Source organism: Xenopus tropicalis, chromosome 8 (assembly GCF_000004195.4).
Source record: "Xenopus tropicalis strain Nigerian chromosome 8, UCB_Xtro_10.0, whole genome shotgun sequence".
In the NCBI taxonomy this organism is placed as follows: domain Eukaryota; kingdom Metazoa; phylum Chordata; class Amphibia; order Anura; family Pipidae; genus Xenopus; species Xenopus tropicalis.
Window position 1 is genome coordinate 117,974,283 of NC_030684.2, and position 25,046 is coordinate 117,999,328.

The 25,046-nt window shown below is 39.6% G+C and overlaps 2 non-coding genes across 2 annotated transcripts; both read right to left on the reverse strand.

Moving 5' to 3' along the window:
* Positions 1-10,487: 10,487 nt before the first annotated feature.
* LOC116407349 lies at positions 10,488-10,679 on the reverse strand. Its single transcript, XR_004220289.1, has one exon. It is a non-coding gene; the product is annotated as a U2 spliceosomal RNA (small nuclear RNA).
* An 8,058-nt stretch (positions 10,680-18,737) lies between these two features.
* On the reverse strand, positions 18,738-18,933 carry LOC116407347. Its single transcript, XR_004220288.1, has one exon. It is a non-coding gene; the product is annotated as a U2 spliceosomal RNA (small nuclear RNA).
* Between the last annotated feature and the right edge of the window lie 6,113 nt (positions 18,934-25,046).

Consider the following 25,046-nt stretch of genomic DNA (forward strand, 5'->3'; position numbering starts at 1 on the left):
TTGTGCGTATTTTAATTGGTTCAGAAAAGAGTTTGGCTCTTCAGGCAATCTGCTATTTTTTTGAAGAAGAATCTCAAAAACTTTTCTCCCTCTTCAAGGTTTCTAACACGGGCATTAAATATAACCTCTTTTCCTTTATAATCCAATACCTTTTTTATCTCAGTTTTTAACTCAGAGATGCCTTCTTCCATATTACCAACACCTGCTTTCTGTAATTTAATAAGAGTTTGTAATTTTATATTTAAATTTTTAAAAATTTCCCTTCTGTTTTTAGCATTACTTTTACCAACTTTTATAAAAAAAAATGTAATCTTTACCTTCACATTTTGCCACCAAGATAACAGATTGCTTTGGGTTTTTTAGAAGTTTTAAATTATTATAAAAACGAATAAAATCATTTTTAACTTGAGCATCTTCTAATAAATTAACATTTAGTTTCCATATACCTTTATCCATCTTGGTTTCACCTAAACATTCCAAATTAGTAAAAACCATTTTGTGATCTGAGAAAATATTATCAAGCAGGCCCACAGATTTTAATTTAAAACTACAAGAAGGAAAAATAAAATCTATACGTGAAGCTATCAACCCACTTGACCAAGTGAAACCAGGGTTAACAGGGTTACACTTTCTCCATGCATCAATCAAATTAAAATCAGATAAACTGTGAAGAGGTTTTATCAATACGGGACACAAGACTTCCCCCTTATCTTTTTTCACCTTCCATAATACAATTAAATCTCCCATAACAAGAGGATCTGGTCCAGGAATAAAAAGATGTACATCATTAAAAAGGGCGGAACGTTCATGTTTTTCCGGTGATGCATAAATTATTTAAAAAACGCATAGTAATACCTTTACAATTTATATTAATAGAAAGTGCCCTACCAGGAACAATTTCTGTAACTTAATAAACATTTACAAATTTTCCTTTAAATAAAATTCCCACTCATGCAGATTTATTTTCATTTGACCCTGACCAAACCGAGGGTCCTGCAGTCCAGTCCTTCTTCAAGTGGTTATAAGATAAACCATGTTCAATTCCCCATTCTTGCAAGAAAAACACATCAGAGTTCAGAGTTAGTAACCAAGTAACTAAAGCAGCCCTTCTGACCGAGCTCTTTAAACCCCTCACATATAGAGAGGCAATTTTAATATCAGTACCTGCTATTATTTACGCATAGAATGAACCATACTTTCACTAACATCTGATTCATTACCGGTTCCAGTTCCGACATCAAATATAGACAAATTTTCTTCCAAAGAAACATCAAATTCAGACTCATCAGGTTGCAATGGTGAAAAGATATTTACATCCCCAAAAATAGAGGAAATTGTCTCCACTCTAGCAGTGGACAACAACACCATCTTCTCTGTCACGCTTTGTGCTCAGACTTACATCCATAGATTCCACTCGACACCCACCGGACCCTTTAGTGGATTTCACTCCCTTAGGATCACCTAAGGTGTCAGAAGAACCAAACAAAGATTCCGAAGCAAGCCTCTGGATCACACAGGAGCTTGAAGACTCCTCAGCTCACCCATTGGACTTCTTTCTCTGCTTCTTGAAGGACAATTCAGTCTTTGACAGCGCTTGGACCACCAACCTCTGTTTATCAGCCGCAGTAGTAATGGGAGACACAGATGTCGGAATAGAAGTGAGAGAAAGTATAGAATAGAGAGGAAAGATAACAGGAATACAGATGATAAAGAAGGAAGATGTAAAAGAGGTCACACAAACCAACAAATGTTAGAGGACAGATAGGAAGTTTAGTAAGTACAAAGAAGGAGATAATACTGAGTAAATCCATACTAACCTTAAGTATGTATAAAAGGAGAGAGAAAATAGAAAGAACTAGAGAGAGAGAAACAAGGAAGACAAGAATCAAAGAGTAGTACATCCTGGCTTGTTTGTAGCAATGCTGCTACTGGTGTGCCGACTCACACATCCACTAGGGGTTCAGGGTGAAGACCAAATGTATCCCAAGGTTCGACAATAACGATCCAAGCAGGGCTTGCTCACGATAGTTTATTCTGTGATGTATACAGGGCAACAGCAAGGTGAATAATTGTAAAACTGTTGGGCTAGCCAGCACTATTATACACAAGGATCGTATTCATCACTAATTCAATTTCCCCCTCCTGTTTGGTTAATTCACTGCATCTTTGATGTGTATGTTTACCTATTAATCAATTTCCCTCTATCCTGTGTGGTGCCCCTTTGATGTGTAAGTTTTGTTGTATTTCCCCATGTATTGTGAATCAATTTCCCTCTATACAGTATGTTGTTGGACATTATAGATATTTGTACTTCAAAAATTGGAACAATGCATTTTAGATTCTCCATGCTTTGTTGATAGTCCTGATCAACATCATCAGTCTCTTTGGTTGCATGTCCATGGATACATAAAAGAAGAATAAATGCAATCTTCCAGGTTCTGTGTATTGCCCATTTCATGATTATATCATAAAAATGAGTTCAGGATTTTGGTGAAATGTTCTAAATCAAAAAAAAAATATTTGCAAGCTTCTCTCTAAAAGAAAACAAAAAAAACAAATGCAGCATCAGTCCTTATAGTTTAATGTTTGTTCCTTAATATTACTAAACTTTGCTATCTTTGTTATCATACAGTATATGACAAAAAGACAACTAAAATCAATTTCCTTAAATGCTACCCTAACCCCCCATATTATCTTTAACTTCCTGTTAAAAACAACAGACAAATAAAAACAAAATTCAATTTCCTTAATGCATGTTTCCTAAATGATATCCCCTACTTTGCCTTTATAAGCTTTCAACTGCATTGCATGCTTATGCTCATTATTTCCATCTGATTTTTGAATTAGGTATACAGATGGTCCAAGCTTGTCTGTTACTAAATATGGGCCATCCCAACTGTTCTTAGGAAATTTCTTTTGATGACCTTTGCCTTGTTTTAACACTAACACATATTCCCCTACTTGATACTGTCTCAGATCAGCTTTGCTATCAAAATCTTGTTTGCTCTTAGCCCCTGTCATTGCCTCTGTTCTTGCCACCTGTCCTTGAACTGTAGCTAACCAGTTTTGTAACTCCTGAATCCATTCCTCAGATGCCAGTGTTAAACATGTGTTCAAAGGGAGTAATAGATTTTCCCAAGATGGCACGATTCTTCCAAACAGTACTTTATAAGGGGTTAAACCAGTGTGTCTGTTCACCCTTGATCGCAATCTACATAGAACAAAAGGTAGTAAATCATCCCAATTTGTACCATTAGCATTGCAAATCTTGCTCAATTCCTTTTTAATCTGGCCATTCATCCTTTCAACCAAGCCTCCAGCCTGAGGGTGATATGGAATATGTAAATTCCATGGAATATCTAACCAATCTGATATTTCCTTTATAATATCATTTACAAATTCTCCCCCATTGTCTGAATCAATCCTAGAAGGTAACCAAAATCTGCTGAATACTTCTTTTACCAAGACTTTTGCAGTTCTGCTTGCAGATTTGTCAGGAGTCGGAAATGCCTCAATCCATCTAGAAAATACATCCACCACTACTAACAAGAATTTATTTTTATGTTTAGTTGTAGGAAGTATTCCAACGTAATCAATTTGCAACCTGTCCCATGGACCTGTTGGAGCATCTCTCATCAAAGCCCCTCTTGTGATCTGCCTAGCTGAGTCCTGTTTAGCACAAACTAAACATCTCTGGATGTGATTTTCCACATACTTCCTAATGGTTAACCACCGCCAAGCTTGCTAATTCTGTCTAGAGACTCTTGTAATTTTGGATGCCCCCCTACTTCCGACCCATGAATCCAACTGAGTAGTAATTTTCTCAAGTATTTTGGGACTACCCATACTATATTGTCAGCATCTCCATGCACCAATATTCTTTCAACTACTCTGAGGTTTTCCTTTCCTAAACATGGATTTGTCTGATTTAATAATTTCTGTAATTCATCATCATACATCTGATGCTCTCTTAAATTATCCATGTTTTTGGAACCTTTTATCTGGGCTCTTATCATATTCAGAGGTATTAACATATCTTCCTCCTTCCATGGGGGACCTGTTTCAGCTGCTTTTTTGGCTTCTATATCTGCCATATTACCATATGCCAAAACCCCTCTTTGCATGTGAGCCTTTGCCTTAATGATTTTTATTTCTTCCTGATGACCATTTACAATATAGTCAATCCTTTCCCACAATTTCTTGTGCAAAATGGGGGTACCATCAGTTGACCTCCACTGATTTCTTTACCAAAACTGTAAAAATACTATCGCTGCATGAATCATTCCTAGTGCAATGTTGTGTCTGCTGAGAAGCAGCAAAGGATTATGATGTGATCTCAAAATTATCTATTGTCCAGCCAACAAATATTTCATCCGTTGTATCGTCCAATAGGATGCAAGTGCAACCTTTTCACACATTCCAAATTTTAATTCAGGTTTCTCTAACTTCCTGCTCACGTATGCTATTGGTTGTAATTTGCCCCCTATTTCTTGTGCTATGAAAGATGCAATGGCTGTATCTGTTACACAAGGATAAACTATAAAGGGTTTTTCTTCACTTGGTGTTCCTAATACTGGTGCACTAGCCAGTGCTTCTTTTAACTTTTGAAATGCCTGGGTTTGTGTGTCTGTCCATTCAAACTGTCTTAACTTTAATAGATCATACCATACAGGGGTTCTGTTAAGTGTGCATAATTAGGAATACATTCACGACAAAACCCTGTTAGTCCCAAAAACTTTTGCAGTGATTTCACATCTACAGGCCTGGGAACAGTAAGTATGTGCCTTACTCTGTCCTCCGTGATTGACTTTCCTTCTGGGCCTAGGCTTAAGCCCAAATACTCCACTCTTTGTTGGACCAACTGACACTTGTCAGGATTCAGTTTTAGTCCTTGTGTTTTTAAAACATCAAGCACCTGTTTTAGTATTGTGATGTTTTCCTCTCTGATTGAAGTTGCAATTAATGTGTCAGCTACATAAAAAATTACCTTATGTTGTAACCCCTCATTTTTAAAAATGTCTGCCATCATTTTATTAAATATTGCAGGACTGTCACAATAGCCTTGTGGTAAAATAGTCCAACAATATTGATGACCCCCAAATGAAAATGCAATTCTGTATTGACATTTTGGATCAAGCTGAATACTCCAATAACCATTTGCAGCATCTAAAACAGAATACCATTTCATCTCAGGGGTTAATTTTGCCATCAGTTCTGGGAATGATACCACTAATGGGGCTGTCCTAAAAGCAGATTCATTTAACGTCTGATAATCTATTGATAACCAAAATGTCCCATCTTTTTTGAGCACTGGCCATACTGGTGCAGAACCTGCAGTTTGACATTCTCCAATCAATCCCTGGTCATTTAATTTCTGAATTACATTTAAATCCCTTTCTGCCTCCTTTGGTATGGGGTATTGTTTAACATAAGGATAATCAGCCCCATCTATTGTTACAATTAAGTTTGTTTTTCCTGTGTCTAAACTGTCTTTTGCCCAAATTGGCTTTGTTTGTTCCCACCAATCCTCTGTCCCTGGAGGGGCAAAAGGCATGTTTTTATTTTTGATACCCTTAATTGTACCTCTATCTGTGGTATCCTTTATCACTTCTGCACATTGTCACTTTATGTACTTCTGCACATTGTGTAGTTGACCATAACATTTTGTTAATGAGGTCCACTGTGTACCCTAATCTCATTATGTCAGGCGCACCCAATAGAGCTATGGCATCAGGTTTTAAATGTACTTTTGTGCAAATTTCTCTGTTCCCTACTCTAATATTCCTTTGTTCTACCACTACATCTGTTGGTGAACCTGTCACACCCACAGTCTTAAAGTGTTAATTTTCTCTCCATCTACCCATACACTACATGTAGGTCTCCCCCATTGATCCAACTGCAGGGGTACATTTGAATCAACAGTGGCAAAAGAGAAAACACACCCCCTAATCAACATTTTTCTAAAGCATTTTATCATCCTTTCTTTCAGAAACTTCAGCACATGGAGTTAATTTTGCCTCTTCCACACATCCACTGCCTCTTTTAACCTGGTTTTATCCTGCATTATTTGTCTAAAAGGAATCCATTCACCATACCTACCCACACCTCTTCCTCTGCTATGCATTCTGTTTTGCTGAAAATTATTACCTTCTACCCACCATGTGTTACTTCTGCTACTTCTCTGCCTATCTCCATTCCATATTCTATGTTCATTGTCACGCATTTCATACACTGGTGCCACTTTCCTTACTTTATCATATTCCAACTGCATCCATTTATCATATTCCATATTATCATTTGCCACTACACCCATATATTGTGCAACTTGCACTGGAACCAATGACAAAATCAATTCCCTGCATTCTTTGGACTCCTCCAAATTCAAAATTGCCTTATCCCTCTTGTCTGCATCCACTGCATGTTTCTCAGATGCTGCTAAAAAATTTAAAATTCTCCTTGCCCCACTTGTAATGGACTCATGCATCATTAACGACATTACCCTTTGGGCCTGTACATTACTTTGAATGTTAAATATCTTTTCCTTGCATCTTTGTATAAAAATTGGAAAAGTTTGTGTAAAACCTTCTACATCTATTCTCCTATCACCCAAACCTTTTAGAGCAACATTCATCAATTCCTGATCACTAATATTTGTGGTTTTTCCCCACTGTAGGATGCTGTCAATCCAACCCATGAATTTTATTTTAATCAGACATAGGTGCTGGCCCTATATCAGATAACATCATTTTAGTATCAGTGATCCTTAATGATGAAGTATTTTTATTCTGCTTTAATTGATCATAATCTCTCTGCCAAGAATCCTTCTCTTTAACTGTCTGGGAATATTCCTTTTTAGCATGTCTCACCCACCTCTCCATTCCATCTAAATATTCCTATATCTGTACCCATACTCTCTAACTGCAGTGGTTTTGAGGGAGGGTCTTGTAATGGACACAAAGGAGTTACATTATAGGGAGGTTGATTATAAGGTGGAGGTACATATGGGTATAAGCTGTACTGACCTTAAGGACGAGCCCCCAAAATGTCGGAATAGAAGTGAGAGTGTCTGAAGCTGGTCTGGGTAATAGATGAGTCCAGGGGAGCTGCCGAGAGAGAGACTCTGGGGGAGGTGTTTGAACCGGTCCAGAAGCCGTTGGAGTTCATGATCTGGACGGGGTCCTTGATGACACTGCAGAACCTGCTCAGGAAGCACTGGGGTGTGTGGGGGTTTTGCATTGCAACCGTCACGCGCCTTTCCTCCCTTTGAATAGGGCTGTTTTCCACAAAGCGAGTGAAAGGGGATTCGGGCCCCACAGCTTTAACCCTTTCCCAGTACCTCCTGTAGATGGCCATGGAGGCGATGTAAAACAGGCCTCCGATGAAGCTCTGGATACTCACCGTTTTCGCCTTGGAGCAGGGTTTCTCCATCACCAACTTTTTCCCAAACACATCTGTCATGTCCGGGACCTTTCCCTCCACCTCTCTCAGCTTCAGCACAACTGTTTGTCTCATTCATGGCTCCAAATTTGGTGACTGGTTAGCCTTGGGAGGCAGAGCAGAGGCCTGGGTTGGGGGGGAAGTTTTGGTTCTTGTTTTGGGTGGTGCGGTCCTGGAACTTGTGGAGATCTTCACCTTGTTCTTCCTGGAGTTCTTTCCTCTGCTGGCAGCTGTTGTAGGGGCCATCTTTTCCTGTTCCAAGGATCTGGAAAGGAAAAAGAAGAGGAGAGAAAGGGGTAGAAAAAGGGGGAGAAAGTCTGAAAAAAGAGGGAGAGGGAGAGTGGGCAGGGTTTATGCAAATGCCTGTCTGCCTGCCTATCTCATCTATGTGCTTCCTATATGGCTCCGTTATGAAAATGACCCAAGGGTCGTCCTTTAGAGCAGTGCAATGGCCCCAAAGAGAAAAAAAGAGAGAGAGAGAGGGCAAGAGATGGGAGGAGAGAGTGAGTAGGAGAGAGAGGGATGAAACCCCCTAAGTGTTATAGCTCTGAGCGGAGTTAGAACTCCGTGTTGTTTCTTTGCCGCTCAGTCGGGGACTTCTTTCCTGAAGGTCAGAATCCCAGTTGATCGCTTCAAGATGATGTTGCTTCTGTCGCAACCTGAAGTCGAAGTTGGTCTCTGAAGCTGGTCCTTCCGAAGTTTTCTCCGTCGGTCGATCCGATCCGATGTTTCTCTTTCTCAGCTTCAGATCTTCAGACTTCAGCCTGCTTCAGTGAACTTATAAGAACAGATTTTTTTTTTGTGCTTGATATTGTTTGTTTATTGACAGATCAGTAAAGTATTGGCTGCAATGACTCTGAGCAACACCACATCCCCCCCCGAGTCCAATGCCCCATTTCCATATATTAGGGGCCAGACACTGTTAAATTAATTATTTATTTATAAACACACAGGACACACATCTCTGGTGATTTAGGGCTTAGCTCACACGATGTGGATATAAGGGATAACATCGCACAGAGTATTGCAGTATAATTACCACGGCACAACTTTCTTTTCACTCACAAACTCCCTGTGGGGAGAATCTGCATTGTTGGGCAGGAGAGCTAAATACACAGGCATCACTGCACCTTCATCTGGGGATTTGGGGGCTTTGGGCCCAGTCATGTCTGTCCTCACCCACCCCGGGCAGCAGGCGTTGAGCAGAATCCCATCATCTTTCTTCTTCTCATTCAGCTCCCTGGCTTGGATTCAGGACAGTACAGTCACCCTGATTTTTGGACACTCCATAAGCCGTGTTTGGCCACCCTTTCTTCTGATGGGCTCCCTACTTGGCATCTTCTTCAAACAAGAATCAAACTGCTCATACCAATTTTCTTTTTTTCAAAATAAAATTAACAAATTTTATTCAAAACATAACAAACACAATAATTCACCTTAAGGATCTCATGAATTCCAATACTTATCTCTTATTTCTTCAGGTTTTAGTTTCTTTTTCCCAAAACCAAGATACTCATTCAAAGCCTCAAATTCTCCTTCATCCGACCATTCCGAAATGAATTCTTGTATTTCTTTATCCAATCTGTCCTTCCAGGCTCTGTACATTTGTTCCCCCCTGGTAAGTGGTACTAAAATATCCAAACCACTGAGTGAACTCACCTCACTCTCAATATCTTCAGCAGACAAGTTTTTCTCTTTCTTTTTCTCCTTCTCTTGTTTCCTCCATTTCACAGTAGGTTTTTCCTGCAAAACGATACTTGATACAGGGTCAGCAAAAGCCTCTAAGTTAGGGGAACCACTGAGGTTATCAAGAGAGGCTCCAGAACCTCTCGTTGACTCTCAGCTATCCTCCTCTGCAGGCAACCTGAATACAAATGTCCTGTCCAGAAACACAAATTACATCTCTTTGGATGCGCACAATTTTTTGTCTCATGAGAAGTCTCGCCACAATTGGCGCATATAAATTTCAACTCTTTGCCAAATGACCATATGATCGACATTTTTTTACAAAATACTGGCATGTCAGGAAAAAAACAGTCTAAATTTACACTTCCCAACCAAAACCGAGCAGACGGGTACATACCTTTCTTGAACTTCACCTTCATTCATTCATCACCTTCGTTCATAGAGAATTTTCCCAACAAATTCCACCTTCTCAGAGAACCTATTAAGGACAGCTTCCATTTATTTCTGGATTACAAAAGGTGAATAAGATTTCACCACCAAAAGAATCTCCTCTTGGGAAAAATGTGGAATGATCTTGTATCCCTGAAGACGAACATCCTCTCGATTCTCGAAAAAGATTTTCCAAAAACTGGAAAAAACACCATCTCCATCAAAAGTCACATCATAGAACTCAACGTTTAGGGTAATCCTGAATGGCCAAGATTTCGCCTTTCCTCACATGACCGTATTCCCCCAAGATGGTGTTCACCACATAAAGCAGCTTGCTCTCCTCTGATGCAGCATCCTCTGCGATGACACGAACCAAATTCACGGCTCAAGAACACTCACAGTTTCCCCCTCAGATTAGGGATCACGCCGAAGTGAAGGGTGATCGCCGCTTGTTGCCTGGAAAAGGTGAACCCCCTATAGCCGCATTGGGCTTAAGACCGTAAACTGCCGATGCCCAAAGGCTGAGGGCCACGTTTCCAGGCACCTAGTGATACTCACACGCTGAAAGGGGATCTGACCAAACAATGGTGACAGCTACCTGTCTCATGCTACTGCTGCTGCACAACAAACACCACTGACTTGCTCCTGCTTCCCTGTCTGTCCTGCTTTCTTCTCCTTATCTGTCTCTCTCCTTCTTTCCTTCCTTGCATCCAGCCCGCTTGTGTTGCTGTCACACAGTACAGCTCGGCTTGCCCCTGCCTTGCCTTTTCTTGCCTCGTTTCACTTCACACTGCTCCTCTGTGCTCGCCCGACAAACTTTGCAAAGTGCTGCAAAGTTCTTTTTTTGCATTGCTTGGGCTGTTGCTGCTGTTTCTTTGAAAAATCAGAACAAGCGCAAATCCGCAGCAGCAGCACAACAAGTGCAAACTGAATAAGAGAGGTGCACCGGTCCTGGAGGTACTGCAATACCCGGTCGATGCGTGGAGTGGCCAGAGCAAGCTCTTCTTCCATCTCCCTGTTCCAAAAATCCATTTAATATATGGTCCCCAGATAGGGGACGTATCAGATGTTAAACTGATAAGAATAGATTTTTTTTTTTTTTAGAACTACTCAGGTAAAATAAATATTCTCAAACCATTCTGGAAAGACTCCAAATCTGAGTAATATTTAGTTACTAGTTTAGTTTACATATTCGCCATCATTGTAGTTTCAAATTTCAAAACTTATTCCAACATTCTGGTTTCCACACCATACATGCCATATCACTATCATTTTTCTTATCAACTAAAAAATATACATAAAGAATACCCAAAAATAAAGAAAAGCATTCTTCAACAGAAAAACTAACATGCTTGAAAACTAAAAGATTCTGACATTTCCACAACGCTTCTTTAACTGAATTAATAATTTGCCAACATTTAATAAACAATCCTTCTTTACATTCCATTTTATACCCGAAAAAAATAACCTCATACTCTACACGCTATGGCCGAGTAAGATACTTTAGCATCGGTCTGACCCTCCGCCATACTTTGTTTGAGAATTCGCAATTCCAGAATAAATGCATTACAGATTCACTCCCACCACATCTGAAATTCTTTAACAGGAATAGCTTTATGTACTATCAACCAAGATAAATCCTTCTGACTATTGGATAGGTTTTTGTTCATTACCAAATTCCACACATTCCTACTGATATTCATTGTATAAAACTCCACCCTCTCCATTATTTCTCCCTTTTTTAATTTTCCCAGCAATGTTTGAAAATTTGTAAAATCAACCACATTATACTTAATAATAATTATATATATTATATTATATAATTTTTTCCAAACTGACCTAAAACTTAGATGAATTAAAAGCATATGGTTTATTTTTATCTAATTCCACCCAGTTATACTTCTTAAAAATCCACACACAGCCAAATCTGACCTAAAAAGAAGCATAACTATCTGCAAAAAACATTTTAAAATTATAGGTAAAATATTTGATAGATAAAAAAAGTTTTAAAATTAGGCACATTCCTCCCACCATTTATCTTTTCTTTAAACATAACTTCTCTCTTTACTTTCTCCATTCTAGAGCCCCATAGAAAAGTAAAAACTTCTTTTGATAATTTCCGCATATATAAATCACTGGGCAAAAAAACTAAGGAAACATATAAAACAATGGGTAAAATCACAGGTTTTACGATTAACATTTTTCCCCTCCATTGTTAGTTTCCTTAATCTCCAAAAAGCCATTTTTTCCCTAACCTTATTTAACATATTAATCCAATTTATTTCGAATAAATAAATCAAAATTCCACTTACCAAAGTCACAACATTCAGTTTTATTTAAATTTAAAAACAACCCCGAAGCTTGTCCATAAAGGTCTGCTAACAAGATCACTCTTAATTGAAGGCGAATCTGCGCATAAAACCACCACATTGTCCATATAAGCTAAAGTCTTAATATTTTTTCCACCGCTCCCAAGGATAGTTATACCTCTTACCACTTTATCACACTTAATCATTTGCAAAAACGGTTCCAGAACACAAATGAAAAGCAATGGAGACATGGGACATCCCTGCCGCACTCCCGATCTTATCTTAATTTTCTCCGTTAAAAACCCATTAACCTGTATCTATCTGCGAAGTCACATCTCAATAAAGAACTCTCACCATATTTACAAAATTTAAAGGCATATTCATTGATTTAAGAACGAGGAACATAAAATTATGGTTAATACTATCAAACGCCTTCATAAAGTCAAGAGATAAAAGAGCCGCTTTTTGTTCTCTATCTAAAATATCCCATAAAAGATCTCTAACTAAAACAAGATTTTCCCAAATGGATCTCTTAGGAACACCACACACTTGACCCCCTTCTATTACTTTATCAATTACTTTTTTCAGCCTATTAATTAAAACTTTAACCATTATTTTATAGTCCATATTTAATAGTGTAATTGGCCTATAATTTTTAATATCACTTCTACAATCCTTCTTAAAAACAAGAGTAACTACACCTTATTTTTGCAATTCATTCATTTCTCTATAAAAACATTCAATTATCATCCTACAGAAGACAGGTTTTATCAATTCCCAATATTCCAAATAAAACTCCGCTGTAAGACCATCCAACCCCGGCAATTTATTTTTAACAAAACTCTTAATAACCTCATCCAATTCAGACAATTCTACATCACCACTTAAATAAACCCCTTTTTTATTCATAAAATCTCAAGAATCCATATCACAATCCACATTATTAAATAAATTACTATAAAATTCATATACCACTTTAAGCATATCTTTTCCTTTTAAACCATTAAGTTCTTTAATAATTTCTTTTCTCCTCACATTTTTAAAAAAAATATCTAGAGCACTTTCACCCTCTTCAAAATCCAAAATCCTTGAGTTAAAAATTATTTCCTTCCCTCTTTTCTTTTTATTTTTCAAAGTGTTTTCATGGGGGAAGGGATACAGAAAGAAAAAGGTGGGTAAAGGGGAGGGGAACATTACAGTTACAAAGGTTCTCCAGATAACATAATATTGTTTATTAGAAAAAAAACAACAAAAAAACATTTAGCAAGTCATATCTAGTATTCATCTCGCCATAAAGTAACCTTGTGAAACATGTTTACCTATAGAGAGGTGAGCCTGAATGGCAGGATTTGAATATGGGATTATAACTTTTTTATATAGTTGAGCCAAGGTGTCCAAATATTCCAATAGCATGCATTTTTATTATGGATCATATACGTAATTTCCTCTAGTTGTCTAATTTCGTTTGTGTTTAACCATTCCATAAAAGTGGGGATATCTGTGGTTTTCCATTTTCTAGGAATGAGGGATTTAGCTGATTGTAATAGATGAAGTGTAAGGGGATCTGAGATAATAGTATTTTTTCCCGGGTATATATTCAACAGGATTGGGACAGGTTCATCAATAGAAAACTTATAGTCTGTGATTTGGTAAATAGCTTGTAGGACTTCCGTCCAGTATTGTTGGAGTCCTGGGCATTTTAACCAGATGTGGGTATGGGTGCCCTTGTGACAGTTACACCTCCAGCAAAGGTCAGAAGTGTTAGGGAACATTTTTTGCAATTTAACTGGGGTGTAATGCCACCTTGTAACCAATTTGAATGTGGCTTTGTTTGTCCTAGAAGCTCTGGAGGTTTTGTGAATTGTGCTATGGATTCTGTTCCAGGCTTCGTCAGGTAAGTTAATATTGAGCTCTTTTTCTCATGCCTGACAGTATGGTCTAGGCGGTAAAGGGGTTGCATTGATCAGAGCTCTATATAATTTAGATAAAGGTTTTTCCGGGGGTCTTGGCTCTGTTAATATCAGTTCCCATGGGGTTAGGGGTCTGTTCCAATTTCTAGATTTATTAGCTTGGATATAGTGGTGCAACTGATTGTAATTCCAGGTATCTCTGGGATGGGAGCCCCATCTTTTCTGTATATCTGCCAAAGTTATCATTCTACTTCCCTTGATAAAATCACTGATTCTGGTCTGCCTATTATTACAGGTTGACAAAAAATAATTGAACCTCCCTTTTAAACCACTCCTACCACATCCCAATAGAAGAGAATTTATCTAGCAAGCTCTGCCAATATCTGAACTTAACTTCAAATGAACCTCTAACATCCTCCTCCTCCTCCTCCAGCAATAGGCTATTTAATTTCCATAGACCTCTACCAATTTGCAAATCATTCTCAAATTATCAAATTGTTTTGGCTTGGGCTGGAGGTGTTGGTTTTGCCTGAGCCACAGACGCATATTGTAAGGCCTGGCCTCTGGCAAGAGGCCAGCAGGTAGGAGCCTATATGTAATAACCCCCAGAACTCCCTTTAAGGGCCAGACAGCCAAGTATGATAATCAAGGAAGTGTAATAAAGACCAAACAGAACAAAAGTAAAGTACAAGCCTGAGATGAAGCAAATACAGAGTCCGGCAATAGGCAAATCCGTAGGCAGGCAGTCAGTCCAGGCAGAGTTCAAGCACATCCGTTATCAGGCACAGGTCAGTCCAGGCAGGGTTCCAGCAAGTCAGGAAGAAGTCAAACCAGGGAAGTCTACAAAAGGGACCAGGCAGGGCACAAGCAGGGAACACGGAATCAGAAGGTACCAGGAATCAGAGGTGGCAAGACCAGGCTAAGCGGGAGCGATGATCAAGCACTGGGTGTAGTCTGGAGAGGGTTTATATAGTCCGGTAATTACTAAAGCAGCCACACATGTGATGACCAATAACGATAGGGAAACTGGTAAAAAGGCAGAAGGGACACAAGGGCAACCGATCCCATATAGCTCCAAAGAGCCCCCTGTGGCTCAGCAAGCATGTGCACCTAGAGTTCCGCATGCAGTCCAGGGTTCGAATCCCTATAGTTCCTGACACATATGTTCTTGCTCCCTGTGGGCAGTCTTTGTAGATGTGTGTAGCCAATCCACATAAGTTGCAGGCTTTGGAGCGGGGGCAGTTCTTGGCCTCATGGCCCAGCACCTTGCAGATCCTGCAGGTTTTTGCCTGGTGTCCCAGCTGTCCACATTTTCTGCATGTCTGCAGCTGGTCTGGGTAGTAGATGAGTCCGGGGGAGCTGCCGAGAGAGAAACTCTGGGGGAGGTGTTTGAGCCCATCAGCTGAACTCTTTTCTCGCTGGAGCTTGACCATGACCGAATACTTACCAGTCCAGAAGCTGTTGGAGTCCGTGATCTGGATGGGGTCTTTGATGACACTGCAGAACCTGCTCAGGAAGGTTATGATGTCCTTCACTTGGGTGTGGGGGTTTTGCATTGCAACCACTACCCGCCTTTCCTGTTGCCCACAAAGTGAGTGAAAGGGGATTCAGGCCCCGCCGCTTTAACCCTTTCCCAGTACCTCCTGCAGATTGCCATGGAGGCAAAGGTGATGTAAAACATGCCTCCTATGAAGGTCTGGATACTCACCATCTCCGCCTTGGAAAATCCTTGCTCCATCACCATTTTTTCCCCGAACACATTTGTAGTCATGTCCGGGACTTTCCCATCCACCTCTCTCAGCTTGAGCACAACTGTCTGTCTCATCCATGGCTCCAGATTAGGGGACTGGTTAGGCTTGGGAGGCAGAGCAGAGGCCTGGGTTTGGTTTTGGTTCCAGTTTTGGGTGGTGCGTCCCTTGAACCTGTGGAGACCTTTTCCTTATTCTTCCCAGAGCTCTTTTCTCTGCTGGCAGCTGTTGCAGGGGCCATCTTTTCCTGTTTCAAAGGGCCTGGAAAGGAAAAGAGAGGAGAGAAAGGGGTAGAAAAAGGGGAGAGAGTTTGAAAGAAAAGAGGAGAGTAGGTGGGGTTATGCAAATTACCCCAAGGGTCGTCCTTCAGAGTAATGGCCCCAAGGAGGAAGAGAGAGAGAGCAAGAGAGGGGTTAAACCCCAAAGTGTTTACAGCTCGAAGCGGAGTAAGAACTCCGAGTTTCTTCTTTGCCGGTCGCAGTCGGGGACTTCTTTCCTGAAGGTCAGAATCCCTGTAGATCGCTTCAAGATGAAGTGCTTCTGTCGCAGTCTGAAGTTGAAGTCTCTCTAAAGCTGGTTCTTCCGAAGTTTCTCCGTTGGTCCTTCGATCAGATGTTTCTCTTCCTCAGCTTCAGCCTGCTTCAGTAGATCTGAACTGATAAGAACAGATTTTTTTTTTCTCTTAAAAACTTTATTTGCACAAAAAACAATATGATTTTCAAGGCATAAGACAATTCCAAGACTTAAAACCTCACAATTTCTGCTTTCACTTTCCCACAATACTTTACATCTCTTAAAAAATACAAATACATTTTTGCCACACATAGCTCAATACATTTTTCTGGAGTTATACAATAAAATGTTACGAACTTTCCATAATGCTTCTTTAACACAATTTGCAATAAGCCAACACCGCAACTTTTTCCCTTTATCAGTACACACAAAAGATCCATAAAAAACATCTTGCATATTAATCAAATAAACATCAAAAACTTTACTTAAGAAGACAGACATTTTCCTCCACACACATTTTGCATAATAACATACCCAAAATACATGCCGAGTTGTTTCCTCATTAATACAATTGTTTCTAGGACAAACTTTATTAGCCACTAATCCCCTGGAATGTTGAAAGGATCTTGTTAGTACACAATTGTGTACAATTGACCGTGCTAAATCCTTCTGATGATTGTCCATCTTTGGCTCAGACACATTCATCCAGATCTTTTTGCTTTGGACTTCAGAGGCATTACCCACAATAATAATCTCCTCCTTAGATTGGATCCACTTAGATAACTTTCTGTGATCTGTTAAAAAGTCCATAGGTGCATCTTGCAATAAATACATATTAAAAAATGTTTCCAATAAAAGGTACTGACTAGAAACATTCAGAAGTACAGGAATTGTTAAAGGGAAATGATACAAATTATGCTTCCGAAAAAAGCTCCAACACAATAAGAAATAAAACATGATAAAAATCCAAATTTTTTAAGATTACAATAAATAAAGCAGAAAAATTTAACATATAAAAACCTCTCAATATCTGGAAAATTCTTTCCACCCTTCTCCTTCAACCTCATAACCTTAACACGACTTCATTTTTCCATTTTAGAATTCCATAAAAAAAAACCATAATCTGATCAACCTTTTCATATTTAGCACAGAAGGAAGAAAGATAATAGCCACATATAACATCATTGGCAACAATATAGTTTTAATAATTAAGATTTTACCCTCCATAGATAACCATCTCAAGGTCTAATATTGTAGTTTTTGTTGGATCTTTTGAAGTAAAATCTCCCAATTTGGCTGCCTATCATTTTTGACGTCAAAAATAACTCCCAATATTTTTATACTTTGATTTTGGACTTGCACTTCACATTTGACAGCTTCCCAATTACCAACACCAAAACAATCACATTTTCCCAAATTTAACTTAAAACCAGAACCTTGACAATAAAATTTAGTAATTAAAAGAGCTCTTTGAATAGCGGCTGGAGTTTCACAGAAAATGGTCACATCATCCATATATGACAGGGTTTTTATTTGAGTTCCTCCACCACCTGGCACCCCCTTCACCATTTTATCCTTTCTGAGAGCACAAAGCAAAGGTTCCAGAGCACATATAAACAATATTGGGGACACCAATCATATACCCCGGCTTTTGGAAAGTCTTGGATACACAGAATTTCCTCCTTCTTAAGACCGCAAAGCCCAAAGAGGATTCTCTCTCCGATGAAACGTAAGCCTTTCTCTGCCCGGAACCACTCCTCCACGGTGAACTTAACGAAATCCTTCATCCGCACCTCAACTGAGGCCGGAGCTCCATGAACATCGGCATTACCTGCCATGGCGATTGCAAAATGGCTTTCAGTTCAGTTCCCCCCCTATAGCAGCATGTGGCTTTACTCCGTGAAGAGGATGCCACAAGGCAGAGGGTTAAACATCCCTTACTAACCAACCTCCTGACATAGACAATATATGATCTAAGCCAAAAGGCCGAGAAGCGATAACCCGAATTGCAAACGCACCGACGGGCCCAGATCCTCACTTGGTCTACCTCCATGGGGAGAGGGGCAATAACACCTCCTGCACCTTCACTACCCAGCCCCCACCTGACACACACGCCCCACATTACAGCATCTCTACAGCTGCCCTTCTACAGCCCTTCTCTGGCTCTGGCCTCTTTGGGCCTCTAGCATCACTTTTGCAGACTGCAGCGGACGACCACTCAGCACCGCAACAGCAACTTCAACATTCTCCCAGAAACCAACATTTGCATAGCCCCGCCTCTTTCTGGTGCACGCAATAAAGCACACAACGAGCTCCTGCAACGAGTCCCAGCTGAAAGGGGTCCGGACCAAGACAGCAACCTGTCTCCTGATACTGCTGCTGCTGCACAACAAACACCACTGACTACTTGCTCCTGCTTCCCTGTCCTGCTTTCTTCTCCTCCTTATCCATCTCTTTCACTCTCTCCTTCTCCCTTCCTTGCATACAACCCGCTTGTGCTGCTCTCTCACAGTACAGTACAGCTCGGTTTGCCCCTGCCTTGCCTCATTTCACTTCACACTGCTCCTCCGTGCTCACCGGACAAACTTTGCAAAGTGTTGCAAAGTTCTTTTTTTTCCTTCCTTGGGCTGCTGTTGCAGCTGTTTCTTTGCACTTGTTTGTGCTGCTGCGGATATGCACTTGTTCTGATTTTTCAAACTGAATAAGAGAGGTGCACCGGTCCTGGAGGTACTGCAATACCAGGTTGATGCGTGGAGTGGACAGAGCAAGCTCTTCTTCCATCTCCCTGTTCCAAAAATCCATTTAATATATGGTCCCCAGATAGGGGACGTATCAAATATTAAACTGATAAGAACAGATTTATTTATTTATTTTCACTCAGATCAGAAAATCTTAAAATATTTGATCTTAGAAAATCTTTCCATCATTGTGAAAATATTTTTTTATTCCATCCATCTGCTCTCCAAATTTTTCCAGCTTCTAAAAACCCTTTACAATTCACTTCTTTCCAGAAATAAATAACTTAAACCAAGCTTTATACGTTCAACCGAAGACACACTCTCTTTTAATTAACAAAATATTTCTCACTTTCCTCATTGCATATTTCATACAATTTATAAATAACCAACTATTTTTAAAATTTTCTAAGGGGATATTTATACCATATAAAACAACTTCATAATTTAAAGATTGTAGCCCACTAAACTATTTTAAAAAAAGGAGCCACTCTTCTCCAAATTAATTGGGCATATCTACAATTCCAAAAACATGTAGGGGAGTCTCGTCTACAATACAGTATTTCCTAGGACAAACCGCTCTTCTTACTTAACCCCCTTCTATGGTTAAATTGCCTAGTTGCCAAACAGTCATGCACAATACACCACGCCAAATCCCTATGTTCATTTAGCATACAATATGACACGTTTTTTCCAATTAGACACAACATCTCTCTAATTCCCTATTAAAACCACTTCTTCCTTGTACTTCAAAAATTTACAAATTTTCCTATGGTTCATTAAAATATCGGTGGGCAGCTTCTGTAAGTCATATTCAACTAAAATCTTCTCTAATATAATATATTATTGTTTTGGTAAAACTCCCGCATAAGGTCTAGAATGATCTAACATTATCCCAATTTTTTTAATAAAAAGGCTAATTGATAAATCATAAACACTTAAAATCGTATCTGATGATAAAACCATTTTAAGAGAAAAGGCTAAAATTTTAGTATATAAATATATTCTTTATATAACATCACTCTTTTTAATCGTTCCATTTTAGACCCCCACATAAATATAAAAAAAACTCTCTAATAAATCTTTTAAGCCAAATAAAAGGAGGGCTAAAAACCATTGAAACATATAAAATAATGGGTAAAATTACTTGTTTTAATACTAAAACTTTCCCCTCATAAGTTAATTCCCTTAAACGCCAAAAGTTTAGTTTCTTTTTAACCCTTTCCAGCAAAGACTCAGTTTTTTATATTTCCACCATTGTCCGAAAACCAAACCCCTAACATCTTAATCTCTCTAGAAAATTTTAAACTTACATCAAAATCAATAACCCATTCTCCAATCATTAGACTGCTTGATTTCAGAAGCCAGATACCCCACTAAACCACTCCACATATCTCAAAGTTCTTCTCAGACTAATTGTATCTTTTAAAATTACCGAGACATCATCCATACAGGCATAACTTTTACTTGAGCACCATTACTCCCTGGAATAAAAAAAACCCTAATCACTTTATCTTGGCATATGCTTCTTAATAATGGTTCGATTGCACAAATGAACAATATTGGCGATAGTGGACACCCTTGTTTCACTCAAACCATTGACAGATACTTTACTAAAACTAATATTGTATAAACTTTTAATCTGTTCAATAAAGTACTAGGGAACCCCAATCTAGTTAAAACTTTAAAAAGGAAACTATGGAATACTCTGTCACATGCTTTTTCAAAATCGAAAGATGTAATTAATAATTTCTGATTTCTCTCCCCTGTATCGTAAATTATATCCCTTATTAAAGACAACGCTTCAGTAATAGATCTTTGGGATTGCACAATATTGATTAATCTCAATAACATTACTAATAACTTCTTTTAGTCTAGATGCCAAAATGTTTGCAGCGTGATTGGTCTCCAATTTTTGATCAAATCTTTTTCACCCTTTTTAAAAATTAAAACCACCACACCTTCTAGCCAAGATTCAGGAAGCACATAATTTTTAAAAACTTCTGTAGGGAGGTAGTGCTGGGTCCCTGCACTTACCCCCCTCCTGCTGCTGTTCCCTGTAGGGGAGCAGGCACTGAGACTGTTTCTGTGTGTGGTGAGCTGCTGCCTAGCAACAAGCTGAACAGTAAGCTGAGGGCTGTAGGAAGTTGCAAAGCAGCCTGGGAGCCACCAAAAGGAAAAGGAAAAGCTGGAAAGCCTGGCAGAGGAAGTCAGGAGGAGGAGAGAGAAAGCTCCAGAAGCTGCACGTGGGCTCAGAGGAGCAGCACAAGAAGAAACTGTGCTATGCAGTGGGCTATTTCTCAAGAGTACTTACTCCAGTAGAGATGGGTTTTGATGACTCTGTTAGGAATTTGCTAGCAGTTCACTGGGCGATCCTAACTACATAACACGTTGTGGGGTTTTCAAAAATAATTCTGCAGACACCCCATACTCCCATTAAAATGCTCCTTGAGCGTACCGTTAGTGGAGTCTCATCCCAAAGGGTTGCAAGGTGGCTAGCTGATTTAACACACAGAAACATTACCATTTTACATAATGCCACCTACCTCTTACCCCAGTTATTACAGTATAAAGGTGACCAACATGACTGTGGTGAGACCCATAGAGCTAAATCACAGGAGATTTTCAGACTAAATGCAAAACAGGATGATTTAGAAATATGGGTAGATGGCTCAAGGTACTGGAAAATTGTCATTTCCATACAGGTTATGCCCTGTGGTGCCCACAGACAAATGAACAAATTTTAATAAAATGTCCGAGAAGCTTTTCTGCACAAAGGGCAGAACTAGAGGCGGTAAGAGAAGCTATCATACACTTCAGTTCTGGCCCCATTCCAATATTTTCTGATGTGCTTATGTGACCCGGTCCCTGACAGAATACATGCCATTGTGGCACACAAGGGGATTTACTGATGCATTAGGGAAAACCCTTGTACATAGTGCAGTCTTAAAAGACATGGGATAGAGCAGACACAGAGCCTCAAAGAATTGTAATATTAAAAGTAAAAGCACATCAAAAAGGTGATGACGAAATCACAATTGGAAACAAAGTTGATTTGTTGGCTAAAGAAGCAGCTGTCATAGGTGTCAAGTGGATGCCTTATGATGCTGAAGGGGAGCAGGCATGGGAAGAACATAGGTATGATGAGGAACAAGACCATGAGGATATAAATTTTATACAGGCCCAATGCCTTCCAATAATAAAAACAGCAGAACCTTGTTTAGCAGATGAACAAGCTAAGGATGATGCTTTGCGTGAAATAAAAAATGAAATAGAAAAGGGCAACACAGAGAAGGCAAATAACTATGTGTTACAAGATAAAATTTTATTAAGAAATACATCAGAAGGTCTTAGATTTGTTGTACCCAGTCAACATCAAAAAGATGTAACAAAGGAGAACCACAGATTGACAGGACAATATGGGCATAGAGGGTACTCTAAAATATATTCAATCCAAGTACTGGTGTGAAAAGTTGAAAGACACTGTTACCCAGACAGTACAGGAATGCCTTATATGTGCCCAAATTAACCCTAGGCCAAAAGGTCAAAGACCTGTCCAGAGTGCCTGTGGCTGATGGACCATGGGAAAACCTACCAATTGATTTTGTAGGACATCTACCTAGTACCCCAGGGGGTTATAGATACTTACTAGTCATTATAGATATATTTTTGAAATGGCTAGAGGCTTTACCTTTAAAGAATGATTCTGCTTCCGCAACAGCCAAAGCTTTGTGGAAGGAGGTTTTCTCAAGATGGGGGTTCCCAAAAATTATTGAATCAGACAGGGGAACACACTTCACAGGGAAAATCATGACTACTGTTTGTGACATGCTAGGTGTACAACAGAAATTCCATGTCCCTTATCATCCTCAGTCATCCGGCTCGGTTGAAAGAATGAACAGAACCATCAAAGAAAGACTTAAAAAGATGGTGTTACAGTCAGGACAAAATTGGCTAACGCATTTACCTGCGGTATTAATGGCCATAAGGGGATCACCAGCAAAAAGGACTTTACTCACTCCATATCAGCTAATGACTGGCAGAGTTATGAATCTAAGTCATCCAGCTGATCCCAAAATTAGCACCCCTGTTAGAAAAGCTGCAGAAAGGGACAATTTCCTCGAACAGGTACAGAAATATTTACATTTTGCAGCCTGTAATATGACACCGAAAGAAAAACAACAGGAGGGTAAACCGCCACTATCTCTAAGTGGCACATTTACTAACCCACGAATCCGAATTGGAAAAATTCAGATTGGAAAACGAACATTTTGCGACATTTTGCGACTTTATTTACAGGATCCATTATGGAGTGAGAACCAGCATACAATCAACCTTGGATCCTGCATAAGAAATTTCAATTCTTCTTTTTCTTGCTACACTGATAAGTAGGGCTCCAACCTACAGCTATCAATACTCAATACCAAACAATACCACATGTGTAAATAACAGAATCCCATGAATCTAAAAGCACTGAACTTAGGAATGGGGAAAAAAATTCATGACTGGTTGGTAAAATTTGACAGCGATGAATTCCTGTTAAAGGAACTGCAACAACATGAGGCTAAAGCCACAATTGTCATCCACCATGATCAAAGTGAATTAAAGAAAATTTCTACTCTCTTGGGAAAGGATTCAAAGGGTCATTGGTGGGAGACATTGTTTGGGCACTCAGCCGAAGCCAATACAGTTATAAATTTATCTCATACATCCCGTTATACTCTTGCTAATGTTATCCTCCTTGCTGACTCTGCTACAAGTTTATATGTGCTGTGTAACTCGGTTTCAGCATAAGAAAATCACTGTGCTCTCTATGAAAGTGGAGGCACAAAGTAGGGTGAAAACTGCTTCCTCTAAAGTAGAGACCTTACTACCAAGGAAAATCAACTACAAGTCACCTGAAACTTGCAGCAATTGTCAAAAGGATGGACATGTAAAGGAGTAATGTATCATTCACAAGCGAAACATCACTGCTTCTCAAATTTGAAATGAGTTTCATGTCAGTTTTCAAAATATTGTTTTATAATTTTGTATGTTTTAATTTTAGATATTGTTTAATCTACTTGTTGTTACTTTGTGTTAGAATTTAATTAGACAAGATTGTGTGTGTGTGTGTGTGTGTGTGTGTGTGTGTGTAGTGTAAATCACCTCTGGCACAAGGATGTTACACTGATATAGCCACAAGTCTGAAGAGGATTTCCTTTTATCTTTGGGGTGTGTCCTTCAGACACAAATGGGGGGAATGTAATATTCAATATCAGAGTTGCTCCTGGACTTATGAGCCATGTAAGGGATTAACAGTGATTCCGGGCTCAGGAAGGAGTGTAACAGCCACAGAGAGTGCTATCCTTTCATAAAATGCATCTTCTTTCAAGTCTATCTCCTGAATGGGGTATGAAAATCAGCCACACCTGTCATGGACAAAAGAGGAGACCCACAGGCCGGCACCAAAACAGCAATAAACAAAGGTGGTGTCCAGGAAGGAAAAGCATGGGAGAGAACAACAAATGGATGCCCAGCAGGAACAAAAGGCAAACTAAAGGCAATAAACAACCATTTGTTTATACCCCTGAGGTGGTAGAACAGGTTTCAGACCCTGGGAATGAGGGTCAGGCATGGAAATCACTACCTATACAACACTGCCACCTACAGGACACTTCTACTACAGACCAGTAGGAGGGACCATGGGTCCACTGACACATGAGGTGTTTGTATGACCTGGAGAAAGGAAAGGCACATTCTTGCAACATGTACACATTACAATTCTGGCTGTCAAGAAATGCAAAGATGGTCTGTCGTCTCATCAGGTCCTTAATACTCCTAACATTAATGGTGAATAAGTTAAAAGACCCCATTAGTTAAGAAATAAAAAGAAAACCTTTAGCGTTAGTCAGTTATACATTACCACTCCGGTCGGGCGGGGGGTGACTCTCCTCCGGAGATTCCAACATCTTCCAGCTTGACTGGGATCTGCCCTAGCTCTTCTAAGAGCAGTTCCATGTCCTCTGTGGCCTGAATATTTACCTGTCCAGAAGCCGTTGGAGTCTGTGATATGGATGGGGTCCTTGATGACGGTGCAGAATCTGGTCAGGAAGGTGATGATGTCCTTCACAGGTGTGTGGGGGTTTCGCATTGCGACCATCGCCCGCCTTTCCTCTCTTTGAATAGGGCTGTTGCCCACAAAGCGAGTAAAAGGGGATTCGGGCCTTTCCCAGTACCTCCTGCAGATTGCCATGGAGGCGAAGGTTATGTAGAACAGACCCCCGATGAAGGTCTGTA